Source organism: Staurois parvus, unplaced genomic scaffold (assembly GCF_062004578.1).
Source record: "Staurois parvus isolate SC_StPar_1 unplaced genomic scaffold, SC_StPar_1.0 ptg000251l, whole genome shotgun sequence".
Taxonomy (NCBI): domain Eukaryota; kingdom Metazoa; phylum Chordata; class Amphibia; order Anura; family Ranidae; genus Staurois; species Staurois parvus.
This window is the reverse complement of record NW_028318047.1, coordinates 6,515,075-6,535,116: the sequence shown is the minus strand read 5'-3', so window position 1 is coordinate 6,535,116 and position 20,042 is coordinate 6,515,075. Positions and strand designations below refer to the sequence as shown.

Below are 20,042 nucleotides of genomic sequence, written 5' to 3'. Positions count from 1 at the left end.
TCCATAAAAAGTACACCCCGCTCAAAGCAGTTCACTGCTCTGTCGCTTGCTGTGGCTGCTATAGAGAGCTTTCTCTCTCTTTCAGGACACAGCCTTTGGTGGGAACCACTGCACGTGTCTGTTTTCAGGTGTTTCTGTCAAGTGACCTGTCCTCTGGGCATTCTACATTATCCCCCATCCTGGGTTACCCAGCCTTTGTGCCAGGCCAACAAGACAGTACCTTCAGATTATTGTTTTCTACTGGCAGAGTCCAGGCCTCTCACTTCCTAGTGGCTGTAGAATGGCCTTCTATTTCATGTTTCACGGATCTGAGAGGATGGACTTCTGGACTTCTGGAGGGCGGGTCAGGTACACCATTTTTTATGTTCCTTATTCCCTCATCCGTCTTCAAACGTGACATGACTCCTTCTAAAGACATATGCGCTGAATGGGGCCTTTACCTCAAACTCTTTCTAAAATGTATGCTCTCCTGATAGCACCCACTGCAGATTATCACCCATCCTTCCTTGACAAGTGGGAAGTAGACTTAGGTCAGTCTTTTAGTGAAACTCAGAGGACTAACATAATACGTTTTGCCTTGAAATCTTCAATCTCTACGAAATTTCAGGAAACTAATTTTATCACTAGATAGTATTATACCCCTGCCCTTTTACATAAACTTTTCAGGAATACCTCTGATAAATGTTGGCGATGCCCAAGAGAGCAAGGAACATTGTTGCATATCTTCTGGGCATGTCCCAAAATGATTGGTTTTTGGCAAGAGGTCCGTAGGTTGACTCAAAAATGTATTGATTATGTGATGCCGGACAACCCAGCCTTTTTTGTTCTTCATGTCTCCACCATAGCCACCAAAGTATAAAAGTCCACTCTCAAACACCTGCCTAATGCTGCTAAATCTTGTATTCCTCTTGCATGGAAAAGTACACAGTCTCCATCCATCAGACAGTGGCTCATGAAAGTGGAGGATTTGAATCAGATGGAGTACTCAACATAAATGAGAAGTATATTCTAAAACGTAGAGTCTGTGGAATATGTTTATCTGTTCTGAGTAGGGAAAAGCTGTCTTTGAGATTAGTCCTACTGAATAGGTAAGCACTAGCTATCTGCCTTTGGATTAAGCCAGTTTTTTTTCTTTCTTATGTCTTCGCTTCTACTGTTTATCTCTTCTTTGCTTCCCACTCATTCTCTCAACTATATTATATCACCTGGTTTTATGTAATGTGTGATACAAACTGTGAGGGGCAGTACCCTCCTGTCCGTTAGGGGAGTTACAGTCAGCTATTCTGTGGATCTGGAGTTACGGTGGCCAGGATACACTTTGTTTTATCCCTCTTAGTGACGCTTCAGTACATTGTACTTAATTGTTTTCTTTTGTTTCCGATATGGGAATTCTAGATGTGAATATTTGACCTTTTTATTTCTTGTTACTACTTCTTGTACCCGTTTGTAAAACCGAATCCTGGCTTACTATTTGGAATTTTACACACTGCCTGTTACGGATAATGCCTTCTGTTAATAGAAGAAAATATGAAAAAAAAGGACACCCCGTTTAGGGGTCATTCCATAATTATGGTAACTGGTTCCCTTTTAGAAAAACTTGGTGCTTGGATAAATCAACATTTGCAGCCAATTGTCACTAGATTGCCCTGTAAAGAACACGTCATGTATACTACCACATATCCAGGACATATGTTGGCAGAGCTCATATGTATGGGTCAGGTTAGATGTTAAATCTCTTTATTTTTGCATCCCTTATGACATTGCACTGGGGGCTTCAAAATTTCACTTAACATACTACAGCTCCTATGCTTTATTGACACATAACTATGTTGTTTTTGATTGGATTTTTTTATCTTCAATGCAAAGGTGCTTTGATGGGTGGCAAATTTTCTCCATCCCTAGCTAATCTGTATGTGGACTGGTGGGAGGAACTTTTTCTATTTTCCCACTTAAATCCATTTTTGGATAAAATCATATGGTACGATAGATATATCGATGAAGTAGTGCTGGTTTGGAATAATGTAGACGTAACCCTTTCTTCTTTTGTTTCCTATATTAATAACATTGATCTAAACTTGGAATTTAGTTCATTTTCCTGACATCACTCTCCTGAATGATCCTACCACAGGTATTGTCAATACTCTCTCCTCCTTGCATCCAGCGGTCACCCCGCACATACTATTAAATCTGTTCCTGTGGGGGGAATATACTAGAGCCAAACGCAGCTGTTCTATAATGGGTGGTTACACTCTGGAATGTGAAAATATTTCAACAAGATTAAGGGAGCGGGGCTATAGCAAGTGGCACACTGACAGCGCAATTAATACTGTCTCTAAGAAGGGTAGATCAGCTCCTGTAAACAAGGCTTCAAGCAAACAAAAATCAGCCTGTCAGCATAATAATCCTGTCACATTTTTAACAACATTTTTGCAGGAAAATAAACAAATTAATAACATAATTTATAAATATTTACCTGTTTTGTCTGCCGACAAATATCTCATACCAATTCTGTCCAATGGTTGCAGATTCTCTAGCAGACGTGCCAATACTCTGGGCAATATTTAATCTCCAAGCCTGTTTTTGTCTTACAACACTACCTGGCTTAGTAAGACTGGTTCCTTTTGTTGTGTTTTAAGGACTTGTTGATATTGTATTACACACAGTAAAAATCTGAAAAGTTTTGTTTCCCGATCCACTGGTAGAGAATATATAAATTGTGATTTTATTAATTGTGGTATTAAAAATGTTATACATGTTATAGAATGCACCACATGCATGCTACAATATGTTTGGTACACATCTAGATCTCTCCGGGTCAGGATTGGGAAACACTACAATGGTGCCAGTTACACAGAAGAAAAAAATGTATCACATGTCTCTAGACATTTTAAACAAACACATGCAAGCAACATGAATTCTTTTGTGTTTACTGGTGTGGAAAGAATCAAAAGATCTATTCAAGGAGGTGATGTCCACCGCAGGCATCTAGAAAGAGAGGTCTGGTGGATTTTCACCTTAGGTACTTGGGGCCCTACCAGTATGAATTCAAGATGAGATGTAGACCTTTTCTTAAAATAAGGAATACATCTTATTTATTAATATTTATATAGAGCCTTCCATTATACATCTCCTAGTACACATTTTTGTAATAATGAGAATGCATATTTTTATAATATTGTTCTTTCCTTTTTTTTTTTCATATTTACTTTTATGGGTTATATATTACTGGTCTTTGCAAAGGTGTTTGCTTTTGGATTTTTTATGTGCATATTTTGAATTTTTGACGTGCATATATTTGAAAAAAAGTATCTGGATTTTTCATTGTAACTTTCACTACCAAATCTTTACCATTATTTTTATCATTGCCTATTCCTTGCTCTACTTGGTTTTATTTGTTTAATTATGTATACTGTGTGATTATCTTGAGCCAGCCCTTGTCTTGGGTGAAGCAATTGTGTATATATATCTTGTCTTTTTCATTAAGTATTATGCTGTGAACAAGGCTACTTGCCGAAATGCGTGAGCTTGCTTTTTATATCACTCCTATGTAACAAATAAAGTCTTCATATGGATTTTGGAGTTGCCGGCTCTTCCTATCATTTTATATATCATATGCAGTGGTCGGAGGACACTTCAGAGTCTTAGCACCCGCTCTTGGATTTCATCAATTTAGGGTGTGTACCCTTCTGTGAGTGCTGCTTTTTGCCCTGTTCCTATTCTAACTAACCTGTAGAAGGAAGATGCTTACACTGATCTATTCTCAGGGTGCTCCAATCTGGTCATGTGATCTCCCCACCGGCCAGCTACAATGGAGAGGAGAGACCGCCGACAATGGCTGAAATGCCTGGGCGTCGATGTGATCCATAGGCTTATTATGGGGCATTCATTGTCAGCTGTTCCTTCTGTCCCCTGATTCCAGCGCTTGAAGCCAATCACATGACTGGAACTCCTTGAGAATAGGTTAAATTGTGCATCTTCCTTCTGCAGTTTTAGGCTTGGAGCCTGGAATTCCAGTTTAAGGTTAGAGACCATATTGGGCTGTTTTTCAACAGAAAGCTGAACTCAAGCTACTTTCACACCGCTCCATTGCAAAAACGAATATGTGTTTTTGCTGCAGTTTTGCCACGTTTCCATTGCAATTTGCATCTATGAAAAAAGGACAAGTGATTTATAATAACGCACCAAACACGCAGATACAGGTGTGTTTTTTCATTTTTGTCGTGTGTTTAATGCATTTTCCAAACATTCAATGGGAAGGTGCGTTTTAGGTGCAGTTTGTTAACCACAAATCAGAAATCCTGATCTGCAGACTAGTTGTAGGCCAGTGAATCTGAAAGTACTGAAACCACTGGATTACCATGTCAGCCAAGCAACTATTCCTTTCACAAGGTGAGGTTAGCAATTGTTACCTGTGTATTTCTCTTAATAAAGGTTACTGTGAGGAGTCACTTTGGGTGGGGGGCCCATGGAACCCAGCTCACTTTGGAGAGGTGGGGAGACCCCTGTCTCAGCTCCCCATATCCCTCTTATGTGTAAATCACACTGTGCCTGTTAGGGGTACAGGGTGATCTGTCCTAATATTGGGGTGGGGGGTTGTTGATTGTTTAATGTCATGTGGTTGCATCCCATTGTTCTATTAAGTGTCTGGATTGGGAGCAAACTATTATAGGATGTATGTGTATATGTGTATTAGCTTAGGGGGGGGGGGGTCTCCAGCAGCCCTTCCTCTAGATGAGACTGTCTGCTGGTGTGAAGTTTGAATACCTGTGTTTCTCTTGTTACTAATTGTAGATTGCCCCACCCTGTGTCATTATGCAGGAAGGGGGGATTGCCCCCTGAGTGTTTACATCTTGTATCTGTGTTCAAATAAACTAGTATACCTTCTGGATTACTTCAAGATTGGTGTCGTCTAGTCTTGTATGGTCAGCTGTGGTGTCTGTTGTCGGTGTTCGGACGGGGAAGCGGTATTCTAACGGAAGTACCCAAGCGCAGTCTGGGTCGGTTCCGTTAAAGTTACCCTTGACATAATTGTTCATCTTTGTTCCATACATGAATCAGATGTTTAGAAGTGGTGCCAAATTACTAGATTGGCCAGTTTAAGGGTACCTTTGCAGTGTGATTAATGTTGTCTCTTATCTTGCTGTTAATGGGCGGGCTGGAGTCTGCGTAAGGCATGCTGTAATGGAAACCAACACAATGTTATCAACTGGCAAACATGCTCGTACCCTCCCTGCTGCCTGTCTATAAACATGTTCTCATTTCTCTTAGAGTGACCACAAAGACTCCAGCCGTGTCTAGGTAAGTACATAATCTTTCTATGTCCTAGGCTAGCTATTTTCTTACTTCGCTTTCACAATGAACCTTGTTTACACAGAACAACATAATGTGTGTTTGTCACAATGATTGCATTAGTCATAAGCAGCACAACTTGATTGGAAATTCTGGATAACCTCAATGCCCATACATGATTTGAAACTTGCCCGGTCCCTGCTGAACCCGCTGAATTTCGATCCATATATGAGCACTGAGGTTGTCCAGAAGTTGATCTACCAATTGATTTCTGTACAACCACCATGTTGGATTTTCCCCACTTGATCAGTGCTTCAGGCTATAGCCTGCAACGTTGACCAGTGTATTCTGATGGTGGGGAAGTCTCCATGTTGTCAGAATGAAATAGCTCAGTGGGGGGGAATCCCCTATTCTACATGGAGTGTATGGATGGGGGAATGAAGTCAGTTTTTTTTGTTCACCCTGCTTGTTGATCAGAAAAAAAAAACTGACTCACCTCTGAACTGTTATACTCAGCATAAAGAATAATCATATTACAGAGATCAACATGAGAAGTTATAAAATATTTCTTTTTTGATTTGGTTATCTTAATTCAATTCTGTAAAATAAAATGGTTTACTGTATTTTAGAGTCAGTTAAAGGCTTTACAGACACACCAATGCTGAGTGAAATATGCACCTTCTGAAAATGCTTGTTGCCTGTCAGCCATGCTCTCTTCATCAGTTACTAAGGTGTCCGTTTGTGAACCAGAGGTAATAGATCGCTGCTCAGTTCTCCGGCATTCTCGGAGAACAAAGTTCTCCTGTGAATGCAGTTTATGAAGCAGTTCTCCGAACGAAGGGAGAACGGCTTCCAAACGCTGGATAACGGTCTACAAACTCTGAAAAACGGCTCATTTTACTATAATCTCTCCAGATTATAGTAAAAGATCAGTTTACTAAGCAGAGGTAAATTATCTCTGCTTAGTTTTCGGTCCCTCTGATTCTCCAGCTCTGGGCTGGAGAATCTGGACGGAGAACACAGATCTCCAGCGAAGGGCTGACAGGATCTCCTAAGTGTTATAAACTGTGAATGACCAGAGAATAGCTGAGATCTGTTGAATTGCAGCTATTCTCTGTGTCATAAAAGGACACCTCTGTTAGAAGAAATATGCAGAAAAGGGCTTTTGATTTTTCTTCAATTTCCACAATCTGCTTACTTGTTCTATGTCAGGGACTTGCAAAGTACTGAAGTCAGAGGGTCAACCTAACAGCCAGACAGGTAGCATTTTCAGAATGAGGTTGATCAATGACAATCCTCATAACTGAAAAATGTTGTAAATTTGTTGATGCTTTTATATGGTCGCTTTAGCTGCACTCCCTGCAATTCCAATTGATCTGTGTGTATTTTAGTTATGAAGCAGGTTGAGCATGATAAATCAGCAGGTAGATCAGATGATCAGATTCATAAAGGTTTGTAGGTTTGTCATGGGTGGTTCCCTCCCACCACAATTTAGTAGGGAGAGTGGGTTTATGTTTGTGCGAACTGCAGACCTTAAAGTGACACTAAACGATATCCCTTTGCTCTCAAAATAATTCATATACATCGACCACTTAATGGCCCTGTAATCTACTTTTCATGAAATTGTTTCTTACTGTGTTTTTCTGCCTCGGTGTAGCAGTGATCAGTGCACGTTAGTTGTGGTCGTGTTCTTCAGCTGTCTGGGTTCACTGTGCTATTTCTCAACTGAATTGTGACAATGAAGATGTGTGGTGGATCTTAGGAATTGATGTTAGATTCTCCCACCAATTTTCTAGCCATCCACATTCTGTACCCAAAGAGAGCTCCTGATCTGCTCCCAAGATGTAGGCTGTTACTTTGTTGGACTGTGCCCTCAACGGGGGTAGGGGCCAGTCAGGGTCCCTGGGAGCTTAGGAGCCTGGGAACTCTTATGGACTCTTAAGGATCTCTGCCTAAATGGACTTTTGCTTTGAAAGGACTGCTTAAATTAACTTGCCATCTGCCTAAGGTATTTACTTTATGGGGCACTTAGAGAACTCTGTACAGGAATGTATGTGAAGCTGCTTCAAAGTACTGTTCCTGTATGCTGGTGCACTACTTCAGCAAAGTGTTTATCTCCCTAATTTCTGTTTTGAAGTCTTTCAATTGCTGGTTTGGTGGATGCCGGTACAGGCTCTGCAGTAATGGCTCCTAAATGTTGCACCCTTTGGAAGTGGTGTTCCCCAACCAGTAGCTGTGTTCAGAAGTGTCCAGTGTTAACACAGTAGTTATTTGGCTATGGGTTACAGTGTAGTTACAGCTCCCTGCCTAAGTTTCAGCAATTAGCAAGGGTAGTTCCACTATGTCTCCACATCGGGCGATAAGCCGCATCCAAACACTTTTGCTGTGTCAAAGGTGGGGAATGATTTTTTTTTCATAGTTAGAGGCTAAATATATGTCCCTAAAATCACATTTGAATTCAGAGTCACATGACCTGAGAAGCCCATTTAGTGGGGTAGGCAGATGGGTGAGCAGTGCAATCTTATAGACTAGCAGCAGCGGCTGTTAACTCTCACAGTGCTGGAAGATAGTCGCTTGGAGCAACATCTGGTGGCTATGAAGGAGGTACTGAAGAGAAGGTTTTTACAAGAAGAAATAGCCTGCAGGAAATGGGATACACACCTTTACATACAACTATTGTGTTTGGTGCTATATCCTGCCCCCCCAAAAAACCTAAGCTTCAGCTTTAAAATATAAAAAACACATGTAAAATAATGTTAGCTTATAATACTGTACCAAGTACTATGTCGTTGAAATATATCAAAATGAATTAGGTATGTAAATTAGACCCAGAGACATGCTGATACTGTTAACTTTGACCTGGACATCTATGCCTCAATGATGTCTGGTCACAAGATAGTTAGAAACACTCTGCTTTACCTCTGTTTGTACATATGTATGTTTGTATCTTGTGAAAAAAAAAATCCAAAGATTCCTGGATAGCATGTATTGCAAAATACAAGTTTGAATGTGTACCAGATTATCGCAACCAACAAATATTTTATAATAAGCAAAGTTTGCTTAAGGTGTGTTCAGGTGTAAAGCACTGCACACAGTTAATTGTGCAATACGTGGTGACATCAAACACCTCATGTCAATCCTCGTATTGCCAGAATGAGCACATTTATAGCAGTTTAATCAAGCGCTCGGTGTAAAAGATCAGTCCTTTCAGAAATGATTTTTATCTACATGTAAGCAGGTGCCCATGGGATACCCATAAAGGGGTTTAAAGCATTGCACTATGTTACTGTTTAGTTAGTTGGCTGCCCATATGGGGAAGGGGTTACGTCTGTGTTAGCCTTTTCCCCGGATTTTCTGGGGCCTGCCCGAGGCCAGGACTCAAAAGATAGCAAAGGTCAGAGGCTGGCGAGAGTCTGCTCACCCTGTGGGACTGGAGGGAAAGGCTTCTGCAGTACGTAATCTGTGACCTCTGCCTCTTGGTCTCCCTCTTGAGATGCCTCATCTGAATACTTTCATTATTAGACTGAAAGGACTCTTACCTGAAAGGTATGATCTGTGCAGCCGTGAGAGTTAGTTAGGGGTCTACTGTTGTTGTACCTAACCGCTAAATTTTCAGTAAAAGTTTATTACCTTATTACCCATTTTATGCCTGGTCTGGATTTACTCAAAGGGGTTCATGAAGGTACGTGGAGTATTCAAAAGAACAGAGCCTGTTAAGTACACACGGGGTGCAGAGGAGGAACTGAAAGGCCATCACAGAAGTTTTTTCAGCAGAGGGGTTGATGGGAAGTGTTTAGTTGCTTTGGGTAACCCTGAACTGGTGGAAATGTAATATCAGCCAGACAGTGGAGAGTGGTACCAGGCATAGGTGATGGGTTCTCTGGTTAGCAAGGGAGTCAGTGCTCGGACCTTCTCCTTAGTGGTCGGTGTCTCTCAAGCGGGATGAATCTGTGGTATGGAGACCCCATGAACCTAGCTGCAGGTACGTGAGAGCTAAAGGAGTTCATTAGTGCACGCATGAAGGTCTGGGTTTAGTGCACAGTGGGACCCCAATTCTGTCACTGAGAGTGAGGTACCAGAAAATTGGACTGGTGGAGCAAGACACAGGCTCAGCGGTGTCCCCTCTAAATGCTACATTCTGGAAGAAAAGGTGTAGGCAGGTGCAGTTTGTACTCCGCACTGTACATGGTGCTTGACTCAAAGCGACAACACAGAAGGGGAAGGAAGTCCCGCGGAACTTAATTCCTCTATGATTTCCTTGGGTCACCTGGGAGCAGTTGTCTGATTGCCATGTATGGTGCAAGTGGCAAAAGTAGGAACAGGTTCCCCGCCTGTTAGGAACTGCTTTTAGTAGTAGGGAAAGATCCCGGAGGAGTAGGGTAAGTGCATGGATTACATCTTCCTCTTGGAGAAGCTTCCCTATTGGGTTGGACTGGCCAGGCTGCACTTCCACTTCTCGCTGCAGAATCTGTCAGCATCGCTTAAAGCCACAGAATCACTGCTATGAGACTTGTGTTTTGGGACAGCTGTGCCCACCTGCTGGGCCTAGTTGTACCTTGTTGGAATGTTTCAATATATTCAGTTCACTGTAGTCCACCTCTGTGTGTTCTCTACCACTGCCACACCACTGCACACTGCTCACATAGGTGTGCAGTGTTATTGGACAGAGTGTTTCACAGTATGGATCCTCAAGTGTGTTGCACAGCTGCACAAGGTGTACGGCACACTTCTAAGTACGGAGTGCCACATTAGTGTTGTGTGCACTTAAAAGTGGCCCCGCTTGGTCCCAGTCATTAGTCAGTGCACAAATGAGAAGAGGTAACACCACATGTAGGGAGAGTTGGCTCCTTTCATATATAGATAAAACCCAGTGGGATAAGCCATTCCCTGGCTTTGTATTTGTCCTGTTCTTTTTGGAGTTTTGGGGGTTCCCACAAATGTTTGCATGTTCTGGCAACTGCTCCTGCATCATCTATAATAGGAGAGTGAGACCCTGGTAATATTTCCACACTTTAGATCCAGGATGTCAAGCTCTGATATCAATAAATTGTAAGGTTATTTAACTTTACAGCACTTTCCAAAAAAGTTTTGTCCCTTAAGCTGAAGCAACTTTTTACATAATTACATTTGTCCAGCTTGTAGGCAAGTGCATGCAATCTTCCCTCTATAGGTGGCACTCTGCTGACACTACAAGAAAGTGGAGTATGTTAAAGTGGAACTAAACCCTCCAATTCTTTGCAGCCAAGGAAGCTGCCATCCTAGCCTGTTTGGTCTGTAATTGCCATTGTGTTGAACATGTGATCAGTTATGAAACCAGCCATTTGAAGGCTTGACAGCTCAGCTGAGAGAATATTTACCTGTGACAGTTATTCACTGCATGCCTTGAATGTAGTCTCGTTCACACCATACGTGCAGAAAAACTGATGAAAACTGATGTACAAATTTCACTTGCAGAGACATCAGTTTTCATGCGAGCTTCAATACGTTGTATACACGTTGCAGATTCCTGCCCAGGAAAAATCTGCACGTGATACTAGTGATGTGGCGTGAACAGGGTACATAGAGTAAAATGTATTTCATTGTGCCCTTGCAGAACGTGTGCAGAAAAATTGGTGTCTTTGCACCATGGTGTGAACAAGCCCTAACTGTTTTTATAAATTATTAAATTGATGGGTTTAGTTTTGATTCATGGGAAATTGTTCCCTTAATGACTCTGCTAGTCCTCTCAGAGAAGGGAGGCAACTGAGTTCCCATGAGAGTTGAAGTAGCCATCTTAACACGAGAGCCTTTAAATAAGAGACACACGTCATTTGGACTTTCTAGGAAGTTAGATAGAAAAGGAACCCACTGGTTAGCAACTGTGCTAAGCACAGAGAAAGATTCCAGAGTAGGGACAGAATAAGTGACACTCCTGATGCCGCAGGATCTTCCGGAATCCATTTCAGTAAATTAGATCAATGTGAAGTATTTCTTCTTCACCTACTGTCTAACAAAAGCCGTTCTCCGGTAGCATCTGTACCAAATGTAATACAGTGGCCTTGTGTTAAAAGGCTAAGAAGGCCTGAAGGCCGTGAACTGTATGTAAGAGCTTTACTGAATATCCAAATTGTGCCTATTAAAGCTCCAAGTGCCAATATTGTTGTGTTTGTGATTCCTCCACAGCGGGTACCTTCACCAAGTACAAGTGTGGAAAATGAGCTTGCAGTTAAGCTCCCAAGAGCTTGCTGTCAGGAATGGACTTGCCAATAATGGTGGGACTCACCTGCCTTGTGGGCTGCAGTACCAGGGCTGGCCAGCGGGTGCTCTCAGCAATCAGAGACTCAACCCTGCAGTCAGCCAAACACCTGAAGCTGATTACAGAGGTGTATTTTAGGGATGGCCCGACCTGCAGTCTGGGCCTTGGTGTGTGCTTTTCCATGGGCCCCTGTATCTTGTTACCTGCATTCCTGTTCCTGCCTGACTGACTTGTAGCCGACCCACCCTGATCCTGACCTCTGCTGACTTCTCCTGTTTGATCCCTGGCTTGTGACCCCGACCATTCTCTGCCTGACCCCCTGTACCTACCTTCCAGTTAGTTGCTGTACCCGGCTCGTGACCTGACTACTCTCTGCCTGCTCCTCCTGTTCCTACCTGCCCGATTGTTATTGACCCGGCCTGCCTGACTTCGCTTGCATTGTATGTATTGTTATCTGGGGTGGTTTGGTTTGGTTCGTTTGCACTGTGTTAATGTTTTAGTATTGCACTGCGTTTTGTATTGTTAGTATTAATAAATTATATTGTTTATAACATATCTGAAGCCTGCGTTTCCCTGCGTCAGTTCACATACCTCTGGTCATACCCGGAGCCCTGACACTTGCAGTTAAGCAGTCCCAGATTAAGACTTGTTAGGTATGGCACCTGACCACCCTCTCCCCTTATCTGGCCCAGGGGGGTGGGAGTACTCACACTGTCCTGTCCTGCCAGCTTGGTGGATTGGTAGCTGCTTTCGGGCCTTTCACTGGACTGGCTCCTTCCCTGCTGCTCAGGATGTCCTCCCCAGGAGACTGTGGGCAGTGGAGTTCCTCCTGTTCAACAACCAGCCTGTAGGTAGGCTCCCCTCCCTGCAGACCCCTCCCAGGCTCCACACTCCAACCTTCTCTCAATCCATCTTCCACCCAACTCTGACTCTCTTACCAGACTCTGTCATATTGAGGGTTGAACTGTTCACCATGCTCAGCCTCTTGCCAGGGGATTGTCCAAGGTCCCTCAAACATGCAGATCTGGGCCTCCTCCCCTCCTCTACCCCTCTTCCAGAAAGTTCTCTAGTTTCTGGAAAGGTGGAAGTGCTCCAGAATCCCTGACCTGTAGAACCTCTCAGCCTGTCCTGAGGTGAACTCCTGCCTCACTCCCAGGCTAACTCATTCCAGGCTGCTACTCAGCCTCTATCTACAAAAAAAACAACAAACCTAACTAACCTAGAGGGTATTACACAGCTAATATCGGGATTGGCCAGATAAGGAACATGCATACTTACATTGGTCCAAGCTGGACCGATGTAACTGTGAAAAAATTGCCTTACTTAAACTTAATGTTTTAATTGTAAGACCTCTGATTTTATCACACTCTTCATTTACTCATTTTGTATTTTATAGTTAAAATTTATACCAAATTCTTCATAATAACCACATGTACTCAAACTAATGGATTTGTTTTTTTTCTTTTATTGATTCTAGAGGTCTGTCAACATGCACAACTCAAACCAAGGTTAGTAATCATAATGCATATTTAATTTCTTTCCACAAATACATAAGATCTCACATCCCTGATTGCTGCAGATGAGTAAGCAATCATGCACATATCTCTGGAGTGAACCAACCCGCAAATAACATAAAACAGCATGAAGAGCAATGCAACTGTTTTATGTAGTTTAGAGCAACCAACTAAATATCAGGGTTTAGACGTTTTTATTAGAACTTTAAGGCTTATGTTTATTGCCTACAGTGAATGTTAACACAGTGTTTTTGGCAACATCTTAGAATTGCAAAAATCTCAAGGTTGTATAGAATAATTTAAAGAATGCCATATTGCACCATAGATCATTGGAGGATGTAGCATACCTTTGTGCAGCCAGTTTTTCTAAATGTACAGCTCTAATAACTTGAGGATAGAAATGTATTCTGTAGCATCAATCATGGTTTGTCACCTACTCCCATGCTCGCTTCCAGGACTTTTCCCCAGCTTCTCCTATTCTATGAAACTTCCTACCAGGGGCAGACTGACCATTCGAGCACTCGGGCTCTGCCCAAGGGCCCGTGGTCAATAGGGGGGCCCATGAAATACCCATGGTACCTTTTTATAGGCTTTTGTTGAGTGTGGGCAAGGACATAGGCGACCCATGATCCCCTATTTCCGGGGGCCCCATGAGTTGTCAGTCCGCCCCTGCTTCCTACCCCAATGTGTCTGACTTTTTCCCACTCTGTCTGCTTTTAGATGATCCCTGAAAACTCATCTCTTCAGAGAAGCCTATCCTGCCCCACCTAACAACTGTACTTTTATTTTCTCCATCAGCTCACCCTCCACAGCTATTACCTTTTGTATTACTTGACCCTCCCTTTCAGATTGTAAGCTCTAGCGAGCAGGGCCCTCTGATTCCTCCTGTATTGAATCGTATTGTAACTGCACTGTCTGCCCTCATGTTGTAAAGAGCTGTTCAAACTGTTGGCACTACATACATCCTGTATAATAATAATGTTATGTTTTAGGTAATACAAGTGGGAATCCTTCATCAAGATATCAAGGCCAGTTTCCTTCTGAACCTCCACCTTACAGTGAGTTATCATCTGAACTTCCAGCATATGGTAACCAGCCTCTTGCGCCACCCACATATAATCAGGTTCAATATACACCTCAGGGTCAAGGCTATGTTACTCCACCAGCATCCAACACTGGGTCCTATTCAAATGCTCTCCCCTACCCTCCAGCAGGTGGACATCAATGTGGACAACTTTCATGCCATGGATGTGAGCATCATGAGTCACAGAGGAGGCATCGGGGAATTATTGGTACTCTGCTGCATGGAATTCATCAACATCATGTTGAACATCACCGTAGACACCAGGAACATCATTGCCACCACAGGCGCAATAGGCATCATGATGACTGAATTGTACAGGTGGCTCCCTGGCTTGGAAAAACGAGTGTAGGCATTTCATTCAGATGTATGATTTGGTCAGCCTTCTTTTAATGAAGACATGGAACATTTTTTAAAATATGTTAAATACATTTTGAAAAAAAAGAGAGTGTTACTCCAGAGAAAATGAAAATTTAACCTAATAAAAGATCAATCCTTCGCTTTCTCAGTCATTGCAGTTTTATTTATCAGACTCCCCCTGCTTTTTACCTCTTGATCCGGCCACTGCTGCTTACACTGCCTAATTTCTTTCAGAGGACTGACAATTGCTATAACACCACTGCTGAATTCTCAAGCTCTATGCTCTAGGATTTCTCATAACAGTGAAAAGTGACATCACCACTTCTGTCATTGTAATCGCATTGTTATCCAGGTAGTGCTGCCCTGTGCTGGAAAGGTTCCCTTAAGTGAAGCAGTGCACCCCCAGTGCCCACCCAGCATTAAGAGAGGAAGAATCGCTGATGAGGTCTAAATGGTAATTATCAGGAAAAAAAGGTATAAAAGTATATTCTGAGTATTGTTAACCATGCAGGAAGACTTGTCATCTACTGTACACTAAGAAATACTAGGTTACAAATTGCAGATCTTGATTCATGCCACTTTCCATAACAACCTTTCCTACTACAAATAGCAATACTTAAAGTATTACTAAACCCACAACAGTAAAATCAGCCTGTATATGCAGTAAAGCATGCTTGTTATACTCACTGTGGAACCTCAGGGGTTAATCCTCTGCATTGTGTAAAAAGGCCATTTGATCCTTTCTTCTCTGTTCCTCCCCATTTTCCAGTGACCATCTCTTATCTCCTGATAAGACAGACTGAACCGTAGTCATTTGCACATGCTCAGTTTGGTGTGTATTGCTAGAGAGGTTTTTGTTTTGTCTTGGGAGAGTGCATGTGATCAGCACAGGGCCAATCAGTGCTGTCCAGACAGAGGTCAGCGGTTCTGCATCCTTCTAGAGCAGAAAGAAAACTCCTCCTACAAGCTTTAGCTAGTGTTGGGCTTTACACTGATAGAAGCAATAAGACTGCTCTAACTGCTGATGAGAAAAGGTATTTAGCAGTTTATATTTACTAAAATAATTGCATTTCCATGTTCTGTGTACTGTGGGAGAGCAGATATAGTGAATGCAGGGTCCTGGGTTTAGTAACACTTTAAAGAGTATTTGCACATCAGCCTGTGTAAATGCCTGAACTTATTCTCTGTTATCTTCAAGCACACTCTGGAAACTACATCTTCATATGGAATATATTGACTTCTTAATTGATGTTGTCACACAGACCCAATGCTTTTATAGCTCCCTATTGGTCAACAAGGCAACCCAGCAACTCATTAACTAATAGAGGGTTGCCTGAGAGGATGGGATTGGACTGCCCAAAATCAGTGAGAGCAGTTTATACAGGCTGAGGTAAATACACATTCACAATAAAGTAAAACTGTCAGAAATCATCCTTGGACATTCAGACTGAGTATTATGCTGAAAAAATCCATAAACAGAGCTTACCTTGAGTGAAAATTGCATTGTGTTTTTGCTTTTGATGTGCCCTCTGGACATCCTCTATATTTGCCCTGAAATCAGTGTACCCAAGACTGAGAAAGGGAATCGGCATACTTGTTGCAGAGTCTATCCAATACTATGAAAAAGTTTTTGGATAAACTTTACCTTTTCATCTAAAACGTTTACCACATCACTTTCCAAATGGCCTTTAAATGTAGTGGGCTGTCAATTTAGTCAATTGGGAAGCTTGGGAGATGAACAAGAAAAAAAAAAATGCCATAGTTTAGGGTGTAACCACCCATCAAAGAAATTTCTCTGACTCACCATAAATAGGTGATTATTATTGGTGTGGTGAGGTGTGGATTATTAACCAAATGTGAGCATAGTGTAAAGATAAGCAGTTGTGTTAGGGATCCAGGTATAACCAGAAATGTGTGGACTGACACAGGGAAACGCAGGCTTCAGAAATGAAATAATAATATAATTTATTAAGAACTACACGAGTATACAAACGCACAGTATAAAACAAAACCAAACCTCCAACTAATATCAGTATGTTCAGGAACATAGACAGGCATAGTCAGGCTGGAGAGGTGGAGTGGTCAGGCAGGCCGGGTCAGGAACAATTGGGCAGACAAGGTACAAAAGGAGCATGCAGGAGAAAGGTCAGGAATAGCCGGGGTCATTGCAGGCGGAGTTCGATCAGAGTCAGAGTCAAGCAGAGGAAACAGGCAGGCAGCCGACAGGACCAGGTACAGGGGCTCATGGGAACAAACACCAAGGCACTAATTGCAGGCCTGGTCCTGCTTAAATAGACCTCCTGCAATCAGCCTCAGGTCATGGCTTGATTGTAGGAGTGAGACCCTGGCTGCTGAAAGCACCCTCTGGTAGGAGCTGGTACTGCAGCCCACAGAGCAAGTGAGCCACAGCACAACCAGTGGTGAGTCCGTTCCTGACAAGTTGTCTAGAACAAACTGCAAAAAGAAAGGTATTTTAAATCCAATGCAGCGTAAACTAATACATCAAAATGGATGCAAAACAGTATATTTATTATGATCACTAGGATCTTCTGAAAGGTGGGCATATACAGTCATGGCCGAAATTGTTGGCACCCTTGATATTTCTCCAGGAAATCATGTATTTCTCACGAAACGTATTGCATTAACACATGTTTTGCTATACACATGTTTATTCCCTTTGTGTGTATTGGGACAAAACAAAAAAAGGGAGGAAAGAAAGCAAATTCGACATAATGTCACACAAACCTCCAAAAATGGGCTGGACAAAAGTATTGGCACCCTTTCACAACTGCGGATAAATAAGAATGTTACAAGCATGTGATGCTCCTGTAAACTCACCTGGGGCAAGTAACAGGTGTGGGCAATATAGAAATCACACCTGAAAGCAGATAAAAAGGAGAGACGTTCACTTAACCTTTGCATTGTGTGTCTGTCTGTGCCACACTAAGCATGGACAACAGAAAGAGGAGACGAGAACTGTCTGAGGACCTGAGAACCAAAATTGTGGCAAAATATCAACAATCTCAAGGTTACAAGTCCATCTCCAGAGAACTAGATTTGCCTTTGTCCACAGTGCGCAACATTATCAAGAAGTTTGCAACCCATGGCACTGTAGCTAATCTCCCTGGTCGTGGACGGATGAGGAAAATTGATGAAAGATTGCAACGCAGAATAGTCCGGATGGTGGATAAGCAGCCCCAAACATGTTCCAAAGACATTCAAGCTGTCCTGCAGGCTCAGGGAGCATCAGTGTCAGCGCGAACTATCCGTCGACATTTAAATGAAATGAAACGCTATGGCAGGAGACCCAGGAGGACCCCACTGCTGACACAGAGACATAAAAAAGCAAGACTACAGTTTGCCAAAATGTACTTGAGTAAGCCAAAAGCCTTCTGGGAAAACGTCTTGTGGACAAATGAGACCAAGATAGAGCTTTTCGGTAAAGCACATCATTCTACTGTTTACCGAAAACGGAATGAGGCCTACAAAGAACAAAACACAGTACCTACGGTAAAATATGGTGGAGGTTCAATGATGTTTTGGGGTTGTTTTGCTGCCTCTGGCACTGGGTGCCTTGACTGTGTGCAAGGCATCATGAAATCTGAGGATTACCAAAGGATTTTGGGTCGCACTGTAGGGCCCAGTGTCAGAAAGCTGGGTTTGCGTCCAAGATCCTGGGTCTTCCAGCAGGACAATGACCCCAAACATACGTCAAAAAGCACTCAGAAATGGATGGCAAAGAAGCGCTGGAGAGTTCTGAAGTGGCCAGCAATGAGCCCAGATCTAAATCCCATTGAACACCTGTGGAGAGATCTTAAAATTGCTGTTGGGAAAAGGTGTCCTTCCAATAAGAGAGACCTGGAGCTGTTTGCAAAGGAAGAGTGGTCCAAAATTCCGGGTGAGAGGTGTCAGAAGCTTATTGATGGTTATAGGAAGCGACTGATTTCAGTTATGTTTTCCAAAGGGTGTGCAACCAAATATTAAGTTAAGGGTGCCAATACTTTTGTCCAGCCCATTTTTGGGGTTTTGTGTGACATTATTTCATATTTGCTTTTCTGCCTCTGTTTTATATTTGTTCCAATACATACAAAGGGAATAAACATGTGTATAGCAAAACATGTGTTAATGCAATACCTTTTTTGTGTGAAATACTTGATTTTCAGGAAAAATATCAAGGGTGCCAACAATTTCGGCCATGACTGTAACATGGTGAACACACAGTCAATCAATCAATACAAGTGAGGTGAAAAGATTTATCCTCCTACAGCTATGCAATCACTGGAAATCAGCAAGGAATTCTAATTATGAAGATACTATCACCCTGATTATATTGAAAGTGAACTTTCCATACAATGCTACAGTCTCTCATTTAATGAAGATGTTTCTTCCATCCGAAAAAATTCCTATCTATCCGTTTCCTAGCCATGTGCGAGACATTTTGTGTTTTTTATTTTTAATACACTGCTTTCATTTTTTTGATTGACTGTGTGTTCACCATGTTATATGCCCACCTTTCAGAGGATCCTAGTGATCTTATTTTTTTTGCTTATGCTCAATATTAAGGTCTTTGTACCTGTTCGGACATTTTTGTTAAGGAAAGTTTATTCACAGAATTGTTTGTGAAAATTTTTGGCTATACATGGTGAACACATCCTGATCATTTGTGATGACTTATCAGATTGGTGAAGAATTGGATGCAGAAATTCATTCTGCCGTCTCCATAGATATGAACCAGGCCACTGATTACAATAGAGGGGAGATCGAAAATTAATTTAGAAATCATAAAAAATTAACAATAAAATATTTAAATAGAAAATTGGATATTTCATCAGTAGAGTCATATATTGAGAACGGGATCATTCCGAGAGGACTAAGGGAGAGAGTAATTCCAGCTGAACATCTCCATACTGCAAGATTTTTGGAGAAATGGAAGGATAAATGTATAAAGCATGGCATAGAAATTATGCACCTCATAGTTGAAGAGGAAAAAATTCAACTAACTGAATTATCTGAACAAATAGATATAAGTACTAAATCCCTTGATCCTCTCAAAGATGATGCAAAGATTTTTGGTGGCAAGATGGCGGCGGGAGCAGACATGCGTTAGGAGCTCCTGCGCTCCTAGCCCCAATCCGCTGCCATCCGGCCCGCAGCGGACCCCAGCGAGGCCCCTAAGACACTCCCGGCCCAGCCCGACCACCAGGGAAGGCTTCTAAACCTTTTCCCGGAGCTCCGGGAATCGCGGCCTACCCGCGCACCTGAAGCCGGGGCCGCATCGCGGGACATCCGCCCGGACCGTCTCCGCTCTGCCCACCGGGTACCACCGACCTGCCTGCCTGCCCAGGGCCCTCCCCATCAGCCCTGGGTCCTCGTTGACTACCCTAGACCACCAGGAACAGCAAGCAAGGATCACCAAGCTGACAGCAGCCCAGGACCACCCCAGGATACCTGCACGGCAGCACCACCAGAACGGGTAAGCTGCCACCACCGATCCCCGCAGACCTGCCAGCCTCCGCAGGGCCCTCCCCACTAGCCCTGTGTCCATCCCTGACCACCGGGAACC

The 20,042-nt window shown here is 42.6% G+C and overlaps 1 long non-coding RNA gene across 1 annotated transcript; it reads left to right on the top strand.

Moving 5' to 3' along the window:
* The first annotated feature begins 12,933 nt into the window (after positions 1 to 12,933).
* Positions 12,934 to 14,627, top strand: LOC149459654 (uncharacterized). The gene is made up of 2 exons (XR_016313248.1): positions 12,934 to 13,032; positions 14,031 to 14,627. It is a non-coding gene; the product is annotated as an uncharacterized LOC149459654 (long non-coding RNA).
* Positions 14,628 to 20,042: the final 5,415 nt, after the last annotated feature.